This window comes from Nicotiana tabacum, chromosome 17 (assembly GCF_000715075.1).
Source record: "Nicotiana tabacum cultivar K326 chromosome 17, ASM71507v2, whole genome shotgun sequence".
Classification (NCBI taxonomy): domain Eukaryota; kingdom Viridiplantae; phylum Streptophyta; class Magnoliopsida; order Solanales; family Solanaceae; genus Nicotiana; species Nicotiana tabacum.
Window position 1 is genome coordinate 66,231,227 of NC_134096.1, and position 12,855 is coordinate 66,244,081.

The 12,855-nt window shown below is 35.7% G+C and overlaps 1 long non-coding RNA gene across 3 annotated transcripts in view; it reads left to right on the forward strand.

Moving 5' to 3' along the window:
* The first annotated feature begins 2,302 nt into the window (after nucleotides 1-2,302).
* The window catches only part of LOC142171560 (uncharacterized), a 32,073-nt gene continuing 21,520 nt past the window's right edge, over nucleotides 2,303-12,855 (forward strand). Inside the window, exon 1 of one of the 3 annotated variants that reach the window (XR_012701263.1) lies at nucleotides 2,303-3,684. This is a non-coding gene — a long non-coding RNA (uncharacterized LOC142171560). The remainder of the gene's footprint in view (nucleotides 3,685-12,855) is intronic. The other 2 variants (XR_012701264.1, XR_012701265.1) reach the window with 2 other exon arrangements.

Sequence of the window (12,855 nt, forward strand, 5' to 3'; positions counted from 1 at the left end):
CAAACACGATAAAAAATTAGATGTTCACACACAATCAGGCACATTTGCTCTCTACAATCTTGGATTTTTGGCTAGCTATTGAGCACTGAACATGGAAAAGTCAGTTCACCATTCTCGTTCTTGGTTCTCTTCTCAAGAAGGCTTTGGATATTGATAGTTTTTACCCTCGTCGAACTGCTATTTTACACCCACAATAATATTATTTCATTGTTAATTAATACTCTCTCCGTTTACTTTTAATTGTTCATTTTTGATTTTGTACTCCCTTTAACAAAAAATAAATGAAGTTTGTATTTTACTATTTTACCCATAATAATAATAGCATTTTCAAAAGTCTTGAGAAATGATTGGAGAATGAGTAGTTGATGATAAGGATAAAATAGGGAAAAAAATTATTTTGATAATGGAGCAAACATCACTGGAGCTAATCCCAACCGTTGATAGTTTTTACCCTCGAACTACTATTTTATGCCCAATAATATTCTTTCATCTGCTAATTAATTCTACTATTTATGTCCTAAAATTAATTTTCGCAAAGTCAACACCAAAAAATGATTACAAAGTCGATTCCTGTTTGAGATTGCAAAGCTAATTTAGTGGATAAAATGTTCTACGGTGTTTACCCTTAAATTATAAAAGCTAGTTAAGTTCTTAATAGTTAAGAATCAATATTATCAAAAATTGTAAAATATAGAAGTTACCATAAATTGAGAAAGAAATATTTTTTGGTTTTTCATCCGATATTCCATATTTGTATTGGAGCTTGACTAATCTAGATTCGCATCGAAAAAATCTTACAGTGGAAGTAAAGTGCTCCCTAACAAAACAACTTCATATCCAAAGCTTGTATTCGAAACCTCTGGCTGCATCACAATCTTTGTCGCTGAGACATAAGGGGTCGCTTGGTATGATGATGGGATATCCCATGAGATTAATTATCTTACCTTATATATAGGATAACCAATCCCACCATTTTAGTGTTAAAGTTATCCCCAAGGTTAGGTAATGGTGTGTCACTGGGTCGGTGGGGGAACTACTCAAACTAAATGTGGAATAAAGTTAATCGCAATCTTTATTCCTAAATTATTATTATTATCTCAGGTACCAAACGGCCCTAAGAGTACATGTTATGATATGGAGCGTAATAGTTTTATTCCGTGAGATGTGATTTGAACCCAAAAATGAAGAGAATGAAGAGAAACAAAAGAGCAAAATGGAAGACTTTGTTTTCACATATTTTAGTGGAAACTATATATTCTGCCACTTGCCGAGTCGGTCGGGACGAAGATAGGTTAGTTATATACTTATATTTGTTATCAGGTTTAACTAAATTTATATCAAGAGATTCATTTATACTCGGCTGATAAAAGACCTAATTGTAAATAAATTATACATCATTGATGTAAAAATTTAATTTCAAACAAAAAAATATTTAAATTCAGCAGTGTTGGTCCTGTAATTGCTTAGATAAACTCGTGATATTATGATTTAAATTGAATTACATTTATAGGTGCATTAAAAAATTAATTTAATTTTAAAAGGATCATTAATCCCCTAATTAGTTTATATACATACTCCATCCGATCCATAGTACTTGCATGTTTTGTCTTTTTCTACACCCTTTAAGAAATATCAAGTACAAGGATAATTTGATTAAATTGTTCTTATTTATTCTTTGATGTTAATTTAATGCTACTCTTAATTTTAATATATTAATTAATCTCCCTCCACACTTATAAAGTAAGACATGTCTTGAAAAATAAAATTAGTTTGGATCAATTATTTTTAGTAACAGCAACAAGTAAAATGGACCAGAGGGATTACATTAAGTGCGGAAAAAATTACACATTAAGTTTTAAGGCTATTTATGTTACCATCTACTTTTCATAGTTTGCATATCCTACTGTATTTGAAGCTAGAATTTTATTTTGTAAAATTAACGTATTAATGCAACCATTGAGAAGGATGGATTTATATTATAAATACACGTCACGAACTTTGTACCCAACTTATGTGTTTGATTTCTTGCAATGCTACATTGAGGACTGAGGTTAAAATTAATAAATCTTTAGTAGCGAATATTCAAAGGGATGGTTTAAGTCGACATCATAGTCACTCGAGCTTAAAGACCTGATGATGAAGATATTGCGTGGAGAGTACTAATTGAATTTAAGAAGAATATACTGTGTAATTAATTTTATTTATTATTAAAAATATATAACATGTTATAATAAGTTATTTATCATTTGGAGTATTTTAGATTTGCAACTGAAAAAACAAAACTGAATTGGAAATGCTGAAGATTTGGAAAAGCTAGGAGATATGGAAATATCTGGGGAAATGGGACAGTCTAGCAACAACGTAGAAGTAGTAATGGCAAGTCTAACTCAAGTTGAAAGCCTATCGGAAGCTTTTCGAGGATGTGGTAGCGTCTTTCACACCGCTGCCTTTGTCGATCCTGCTGGCTGTGGTTAGTAGACGGCTGTACAAGAGCTGTCATTTAGTTAATAGAGAAGCTCTGTAGAGCATTGTATTGAACGATGACTTAACAAATAAAAGGAATACAATTTCGATTTATCATCTTCTTCTTCTTCATTTCTCGATCTTCTTCTTCCTCATAATTTATCATGGTATTAGAGCAGGAATCGTTAGAACTGTAATTCCGATCTATTTCCGACGAGATTCAAACTTTTCGTCAAAATATAAAGGCAAAATACAGAGCTGAGAAATTCCTCAATTTCGAGCTCAAATTCAAGCGGCCATGGCAGACAGCGAAGTCAGTTCACTCGATCATAATCATTCGTTGTTTTTGCAAGCTTCAGATGCTCCAGGACTCGTATTAATTCCGCTCAAGCTCACAGGCCTAGAAAACTACCCACCGTGGAGCATGGTGATAAAATTGGCACTCCGAGAAAAGAGCAAGCTTGGATTTGTGGATGGATCTTGTGTACAAGGTATGTATAGAGGTGAATTAGCAAAGCAATGGGAGAAATGTAACGCAATTGTTCTATCGTGAATTGGTAGTACTGTTTCGAATGAATTAATGCCTAGCATCGTATATGCATCGAATGCAAAAAAGGTATGAGCCGATTTCCAGGAGAGATTCGATAGGTCAAATCTGACAATCTACTGGAAAATGGGCCTATCGCGACAGACCTTTTGGCAACAATTATGAAATCGTTGCTATAGACATGATTTAGCAACGGTTATAACCGTTACAATAATGTCTGGGTGCTATCAATACACTTTGGTTATTAAACCGTTGTAATTGTGTGGAGACCGTTGCCATAGGTTCTGTTATATAACCGTCCCAATAGAGTTATCTGGGAAAACGAATCTTGTGAAAAAAGTTTTATTGGGACGGTTTTTAATTCTCTCCATATTTCCCACCTCAATTTTTTTGCTAAAACCGCCAAAACCTCTTTTTTTTTTCTTTTTTTTTCTTTTTTTTTTTTTTCTAATTTTGATAATACTCTAAACATAGCTTCTTCTTTTTTCTTTACCCAAAACTCTAGAAACAAAATCAGAAGGCAGAACCCCATCCTCATAGCTTCCTCTCCAATTTTCTATGGTTTTCTCAACTGCGCCCGTCTGTCTTGGCTCTGTTGGGCGTCGGCTGCAAAATTATCAAGTTCACACAGACCTAACTCACTAGTAGAACTATCAATCACAGAGCCCATTGCTGTAAGTCTTTGTATATATTTACTTTTATTTCTATAGTATAGAACCCCTTCCGTATAGCAACTTTTATTTCTAATAAATATTTGGTGCCAAAGTTGCCTCTTTTGAGAGGGTTTCAATTTTTGGAGAGGATAGCCAAAAAAATTGACATATAAGGGTTTTCAATTTTTGGATTTATTACTGCTGGGTTCAATTTTTGGATTTTGGTTTTATTTTTTTGGCTATTATTTTCTATGTCAAGTTTTGATTTTGATGTTAGGAGGTATCATATATCAAAACATGCTCAATTAGGATGAACTGGTTATCATTTCTTCTGTTATAATGTAGGAGCTGTGTTTTTAGATAAAAGAAAATATCTAAAAGGGCTAGCTTAGATTTTATTAACGGGGTTCTTCTTTACTTTCCCTTGGCTTGGTTCTACTTAAATGGTCTTTTCTGTTTGAATAATTTGTGCCTTTAGTTGGAGATTAGCATGAGTAAATTGTAAATTTCTCTCTGTTTGATTTGAAATTTCCTACAATTTTTGTGCACAACTGTTTGACTAAAGTCATGTGAAAGAGAATATGAAGTATATTTTGTTTGACAAACTAAAATAAGGCTCGGTTGCATTTAGTTTGTGTATATGAGTTCTAAATATGAGTAGTAGCTACTAATTCATTTCATAAACAACCCCTAATTCAATCTGTTTCATAAACAATATCCAACTAAACAGAAAGTAGAATAAGAACTCAAAAAATCCAGCATTCAATATTCAATATCCAGCTACCATCCAAGACAAACTAATAAAAGAAATTAACCCTTAGTTATCAAGATGCTGTAAAACGGGACACGGAAAATGCACCTGATGCTAAGAGGGAGTTTATCTGAGATTTGAGACTTTTAACATCACTAGTGACAAGTATTCCTTATTTATCATCAATCGACTGATTTTGAATGAATTCCTCCAAGAATCGTTTGAGAGTATCCTGTAAAAAAAAATACAATTATTATAAAAGTAAATTTTATTAAAGAAAATTTATGCAAGTATCTTTATTTTTCAAACTTTAAATTAAAACATACGGAAAGATAAAAAGCTAAGCAGTCTGGCTGGACTTAATCATTTTAATACTATGTTTCAAAAATATCTAATGTATGAAACTTATTCGCATATAGATAATGTATCGGTACTTCTAATGGGAAGAAATTACTATACCATCTTTTTTGTAAAAATTAATACTCATAAGCCAACTAATAGGCACCACTAGCATCTGCTTTCAATTAGATTCTATCACCTTCAATTTCTTTTTTTTAATAAGGTAAAGAGTACAAAGTAAATCACCTTCAATTTCTAAAGAACCAAACACCTATAAACAAAAAAAATTAAATGAAAATGTTAAGCTAGGACTGTAGCACCTCCCTAGGGAGGTTGCCGCTAACTAAAAAATAACTAAGCTAACCTATAAGCAATTATTATTTGAAACTAATTTAAACATATTATTATCATAATCTATTAGCGAAAATAGGCCCATGTGAATAAGGTTCAAAATATGACATTTCAACATAGTAAAATCTCATAAAATTCTTAAAAGTACGAGAATATTACTTTTAAAAATAGTGAGCAGAATCTATTGAATTAAATCAATACCTTAAGTTGTATCAGATAATTATCTGTAATTCAAGAAAAAAGAAACAAGCTCGTTTATAATGTTTTCCTCAATAACTAATACACTTGTTTGTAAATTATATTTATTATTTAAAACCCTCAATTCAAGATAGAACTCATGGTCAATAGGGCACACCTCTTAGTGCCTTGCCTACACTGAAGCATATCTTAAGCGAGGTAAAGCTCCCTTCCGGAGCTGTTCTGAGCTTTGAATCCTAAGCGTGCCTTAAATGAGCCCTTGACAATATTGATAACTAGTAGAGGAATATTTTTTAAAATACTACAACATTCAACATTCTAAGCATGGAATTTAATTCTTAATCTCAAATACAAACAAGTTAAGTCTCTAAGTTTAATGCAAGTACCATATTAAACATATCACAAGATTTGGACAAATACTATGCCAATATAGTCGAATCATTCACAAATCAATTACCAATTCTAATATCTCTTTAACTCAACTACAAAACTTAACCCTCAATGGTAGACAAATAATCTGGGCAGCAGCTCTGCCCTGTATTGCAGCAGATTTTTGAGGCAGTAAATCACAGAACTGGACATCTTGGTCTTTATAATAATTGTAGATATATCTCTTATCTTTTTACAGCCTTTTAAATCACCCCAATCCGATTTTTAGAGAAAGAGTTATGCCCAAAAGAGTAACTGCTGTACAATTTAAAAACGGGATTAAATTTCTGATTTTAAATGACTAAAATTCACCATGCAAAAGATATACTAATTCACATATAGATAGAGTAAGAAACTTACTGCAAGTTTGAGAGAGTTTCTCCACAAAATCCAAAACCTAGGGTTTCCAAAATAAGCTCATTCCATCTTGATTCTTGAAGGTAAAATCCAGATCTTCCTTCAATAGGTAAGTAAATAGGTTTTAATATTTTAAAACTTAAATTTTAATGATGGAAAAAGAATTGCATGTATATCTGTTGTGCTCTTCAATGGTGTTTGATAGATGAAGAAGGAGGAGAAGACTTTGAGAGATAAGGGGTTTGCCAAACGAATTTCACAAAAGTGTCACTTTATGAAACGACAGATTTGGTGTGGTGACGTCGTTATATTTTACAAATTTACACTATAACCCCATTTTACCTAGAATGGGTAAAGAATAGTCATTACTCTCTTAAAATATATATACTAGACCCATACCTTCTTTTTTTTTCTATTTGTCTTATTGGCCCTTAGAAAATCTCTACATCTCCTTAAAGGTCTGTCACTGATATAAATTATTTTTTCATAAGTTAACTAAGCAATACATTCTAAAGTATCTAATGAACTAAATACAAATACATATTTGAATTAAGTAAAAGAAAATTAATTCTATTAACAAAATAACTTTTAAATAACATGAAAACTTAAATTAAAAGAAAGGGTGAAAATATTTTAAACAACATATACATGATTAAAAAAAATAGTCAATTAATGTATGTAATATTTTATAAAAATTAGGGCGCTACAAAGACAAGAACTCAAATGATAAAATCATTCTCAAATAGACACATTCAAGCCACTAATGAAATAAGCCATGAACCCATTAATTTCTTCTATTTAATTCTGCAAAATATTAGTAACTACTCTTTTTTTTTTCTTTTTTTTAATTCAATTAAAACCTATATTTCACCGTCATTCATGTACTTTTAAGAGAATCTAAAAAACATTTCAAAAAGATATTATTCCAATATAAACTTAGACATTACTTTATTAACTATATCATAAAAATGTGGCATAATTCAAGAAAACTCTAGCTTTAGATGATGTTTGTTTGCGGTCCTAGCAAGATTATGCTTGTATTGTTAAATCTATAACTACTTTTAAATAAAAAGAACATTATTTTACAGTTCTTAAGGAAGGAAATATTCCTCATTTTTAACATGGGCAACTTAGAAATCTTTCTAATTTCTCCATGTTTGTGAAGAAAGCCTGTAAATATATAGCAACAATCCATATGTAAAAAAAACAAATCTGAAACATAGACCAAGCTAACAAGAATAAACCAACTCAATATTATATTTTAACAAATTCATTGTTTCTAAGACAAAACAAATAAAGACTTAGGTTTAATTAGACTATACATGTATTTTGCAGTCCGCGGAATTAGGTGTGCGGCCACAAGTTTTGTTGCAGACCGCCGAATTTGAGTTGCGGCCGCAGATTGGCCATTTCTCTGACGGACCAATTTTAGAGAGTTGACATTTTCCACCTTCAACTTGTGAGGTCCGCAATGCAATTATGCGGCCGCAGAGTACCTTTTGCTGTAGCAACCAAAATCGTGCGGTCCGCATAATACAATTGCGGTTCGCAATTCGTTCCACACTTAACCAGATTTCTGGGCACTCTTCCTGTAAAACACACTCATTCCTGCAACACACTGCAAATCCAGTTAGCACAAAAATAACACCTATCTACAAAAGACGAAAAGAAAAGAAAGAGAAACATGGATTGCCTCCCAAGAAGCGCCTGATTTAACATCGCGGCACGACGCAAAATACCATCATTTGAAATGCATCACTACCACAATGTGGCCATCACCAACCTTTCCCAAATAGTGCTTCACCCGGTGACCATTGACTCGGAATACCTCATTATTTTTGTTCTTCAACTCCAATGCACCAAAAGGCGTCACACCCCCAATTCCAAAGGGACCACTCCATTTAGATTTCAGCCTTCCGGGAAACATCCTCAACCGTGAGTTGAACAACAAAACAAGATCACACACCTTGAACTATTTGTTCCAAATGTATTTGTCATGAAGGTACTTCATCTTCTCTTTGTACAAGGACGAACTTTCATAAGCATGGCATCAGAACTCGTCCAATTCATTCAAATGTGCAACCCTCAAGTTAGCGGTTGCATCCCGATCAAGATTCAACTTCTTTAGAGCCCACAGGGCTTTGTGCTCATGTTTCACCGGAAGATGACAAGCTTTGACGAATACCAACCGGTATGGAGACATTCCGATAGGAGTTTTGAAAGTAGTCCGATAAGCCCATAATGCACTATCAAGATTCTTTGACTAATCCGTCCGTTTAGCATTCACTGTTTTGGACAAGATATTCTTTATCTCCCAGTTGGAGACTTTCACTTGACCGCTAGCTTGTGGATGATAGGGAGTCATAACTTTCTGAGTGATACCATACTTGCTAAGCAAAGTATCAAAAGCCTTGTTGCTAAAATGCGACCCCCCATCACTTATGATAGCCTACAGAGTACCAAACCTTGTAAAAATATTCTTCTTCAAGAACGCCACCACACTTCTCGCTTCATTGTTGGGTAGAGCAATGGCCTCAACCCATTTAGACACATAATCAACCGCGACCAAGATATAGGTGTTTCCACAAGAACTCACAAAAGGACCCATGAAGTCAATACCCCACACATCAAATATATCAATCTCCAAAATGGTATTGAGAGGCATTTCATTTTTCTTTGAGATTCCACCGGCCCGTTGACATTCATCACATCTTTTCACCACATCACTTGCATCTTTATAAAGAGTGGGCCAATAGAAACATCAACTTAGCACTTTGGCTACCATTCTTGCTCCGCCATGGTGACCACCATAAGGCGAAGAATGGCAAGCCCCAAGAATTTTACTTTGCTCTTTTTCCGGTACACATCTTCTAATTACCCCATCCGTGCAGATCCGGAAAAGGAATGGCTCATACCAATAAAAATTATGACAATCCCGTTTGAGCTTCTTTATTTGATTTGAAGAGAACTCATCCGAGATGATTCCACACACAAGGAAGTTTGCTAGATCCGCGAACCATGGTACCTCCTTCATTGAAATAGCCAAGAGTTGCTCATCGAGGAAGGAGTCATTGATCTCAAGGCCATCATGCGGCCTCCCCTCCTCCTCCAAACGATACAAGTGGCCCGCCATTGAACTAATCTTTTATGTAGCTAAATATTTGAAAATTAGTTCAGGTTTTTTTTTTTTTTTTTTTTTAGTTTTGATAATCAAAAGTGTTCTTTTTCAATCAAACACCAAGGGAAAAATGTGTTCGATATGGTTGAGACTCTTCTTTAAAACCAGTCGTAGGCATGAAAATTTTATTGAATATAAATTCAATAAAATTATTTGGACCATTTTAAATATATTAGTCCAAATAAATATTATGGACTAATATAATTGAATTAATTATTTAAGTTCAATAAACTTGACAAGGTGGGTTGCTCTGATGGTAAGCACCCTCCACTTCCAACCAAGAGGTTGTGAGTTCGAGTCACCCCAAGAGCAAGGTGGGAGTTCTTGGAGGGAAGGATGTCGAGGGTCTATTGGAAACAGCCTCTTTACCCCAGGGTAGGGGTAAGGTCTGCGTACACATTACCCTCCCCAGACCCCACTAGTGGGATTATACTGGGTTGTTGTTGTTGTATTTAAGTTCAATAAATATTGACTAAGCTAGCCCACTTAATCGTGCTACAAATGATGAGCCCATTTCATTAGGCCCAAGATATCATCTTCAAAGAGGCCCAGTTTGGTGCCACACGCAAAATGACATGGCACGCCAAGTCAAATGGAAGAGCCAATAGCATCATGCCACGTGTCAAAATGACAAGGCATACCATGTCACATTAAAAGACCAATGAAACAGCGCCACGTGTGCAAGTGACATGTTATGGCCAATCAAACGCGACCATGTCACACTACAATTTGATTGGTCGGAAAGAGTTTGTTCTTATCACAACTCCTCCCTTCCACAGTTATAAATAGGGGTCTTCATAACCCAGAAAAGACACCAGAAATTATAACAAGAATCGAAAGAGAGCTCGTGGATCAAACGCCGCAAATTTCTCTACAAGTTTCAAGATTCAAGCAATCAAGTTCAAGTTCAAGAAATCAAGTTCAAGCTCAAGAACGAAGAACAAATCAAGATTCAAGGAGTGCGAGTTCAAATCAAAGTTCGTGCTAGTTGAATTCAAGATCATCGTTCGTAGAAATAAATATGGATTCAAGATCAAGCTCAAAGGCCCTTGAATTTATTTACTATTGGAAAGAAGAATCAGAGGATTCATAGAGATTGTACACTCAAATTATTTGAAATAAAATATTACGATTGTTGCGATATTTTTCGGTCTCGATTATTTTCTTGACACAAATTTATTGTCTACAAATTCTGGCACGCCCAGTGGGACAATCTCTACCTCTCATCTCAACATTTTAATCACCGAAGTTCAAGAACATTGAAATGGCTTCAAAGAAAATCAACTCCGGTTCAACTTCCATCAAGGTTGCTAATTCCAAGTTCTATGCTGATGTGGAAAGCATCCTCGGTGTTACCTTTGGAAGCTTTGGACCAGTTACGAGGAGCAAAGCAAGATCGTTAGGACAACAAGTACCCCAAGTGTCGTCCGCATCAACCCCTATTTTCGGATCTTCATCCTCAAAAGGATTAAGATCTTCCACAAACGCACCCGAAGGAGGAAGCGATGTTGCTGAAAAGATCAAGAAAACTCTTGCTCTGCTTGACCTCTCCGGATCCAAGCACTCTGATGTGATGGAAAATGATGATGCTTCAAGTGATGGATCCTCCCCACTTACACCACATAGCGTGAGCCAATCAAGGATCAATCTGTGTGAAAATTCATGCTACTCTCCATCGTCCACAACAATCATGCAAGCCATGGTGACAAACACTTCATCTGTGGAGGAGCAGTTGTCCAACTTGACGGAAGCAATCGCTGGATTGACCAAGTGCATACAAAATCAAGATGCTAGAATCGACAAGCTAACATATAGGGTGGGAATCTTGATGGAAGAAGAATCCACCCATGCACCTGGCAAACTCCCAGAAGTTCCAGAGAGTGATTCTCCACCAAGACAAGTAGCATCCGCTAAGGCTATCCCTGTCTCATCTGAAGGGATGATTCCAATCTATCAACTGAAGGAGTTTATTGAAGGAACCATTAAGAATAAGTATAAAGTTACTGTCAAGTCCTCCCTTACATACGCAAAGTCGTACACTGCAAGGATCGATATGTTGAAGATGCCTGCTGGCTATCAACCTCCAAAGTTTCAACAATTTGATGGTAAAGGCAATCCAAAGCAACATGTGGCGCACTTCGTTGAGACATGCAACAACGCTGGGACTTATGGAGATTACCTTGTCAAATAGTTTGTTCGCTCGCTAAAAGGAAATGCTTTTGATTGGTATACAGACCTCGAGGCAGGATCTATTGATAGCTGGGATCAACTAGAGCAAGAGTTCCTCAATCGCTTTTATAGCACAAGGCGCACTGTAAGCATGGTGGAACTCACAAATACTCGCCAACGGAAAGGTGAATCAGTCATTGACTTTATTAATCGTTGGAGGAATGCAAGCCTCAACTGTAAAGACAGTCTTAGTGAAGCTTCTGGTATAGAGATGTGCATCCAAGGCATGCATTGGGGATTGCGCTACATCTTGCAAGGTATCAAGCCTAGCATGTTTGAAGAACTTGCAACTCGAGCCCATAACATAGAATTGAACATGGCCTCCGCTGGAAATGAAAGGTTGCCCATCTATGAACCTCGCAAAGGGAACGATGAGCAAGAAGTCAGAAAATGGAGCAAGTTTGTACCAAGATCTGAAAACAAAGAAGCTATGAATGTCAACACATCACCTGTGAAGTTCACGACAAAGGTGAGCAAGAAGCAAAGTATGAAATCCACTTCGTTTCAAGATAAGCCAAGTGGAAAGTTGACTCTAAAAGAAATGCAAGAGAAAGAGTACCCATTTCTGGATTCTGATGTGCCAGCCATTTTCGAAGAACTCCTCGAGTTAAATCTCATTGAGCTTCGGGAGATGAAGCGGGCAAATGAAGCTGGGAAAACAAATGACCCAAATTACTGCAAATACCATCGACTTGTAAGCCACCCTCTGGAGAAGTTCTTTGTCTTCAAGGACAAAGTTATGGACTTGGCTCGCGAAAAGAAGATCGTGCTTGAAGATGAGAAAGCAAGCGCAAACCAAGTATCTATCACCTTTGGCTCATTCAGTCCGGATGAATTATGTGGTTTTAAAGAAAGTAAAGATGAAGAATTACTAGAGAATGACAAAGCTGAAGTCAATCAACTTGATGATGATGAAGGTTGGACGTTGGTGACTCGTCGTAGGCACCACAGAAGGAGCCCACGAAAAGAATCAGTAGAACAACCAACAAGGAAAATGATGGTAAAAATATCAAGGAGATGGAATCCGGTTAAGCACTTAAAGAAAGCAAACGTGGAGGTGCACCACTCTCAAAAGCCACGAAATCCAGTGGCCTTGGAGGAGTTTTTACCAAGTTGGTTCTGCATGAAGATTTCCTATGGCGGTATCGATGCCTCTTGTTGCCATGCTGACGAAGGGAAAGAAAAGAGTGATGACCTACCGTTGGCAACATCTTCGGAAAATCTCATCGAGTCCACTCCTCAAGAAGTTAATGCTTGTGAGGAAAAAGTCACGTTCTCAAATGACAATCTTCTGCTAGGTGACACTTTTTATAATCGCTCATTGTACCTGGTTGGCTATATGCGTGATGAAAGGGTAAAT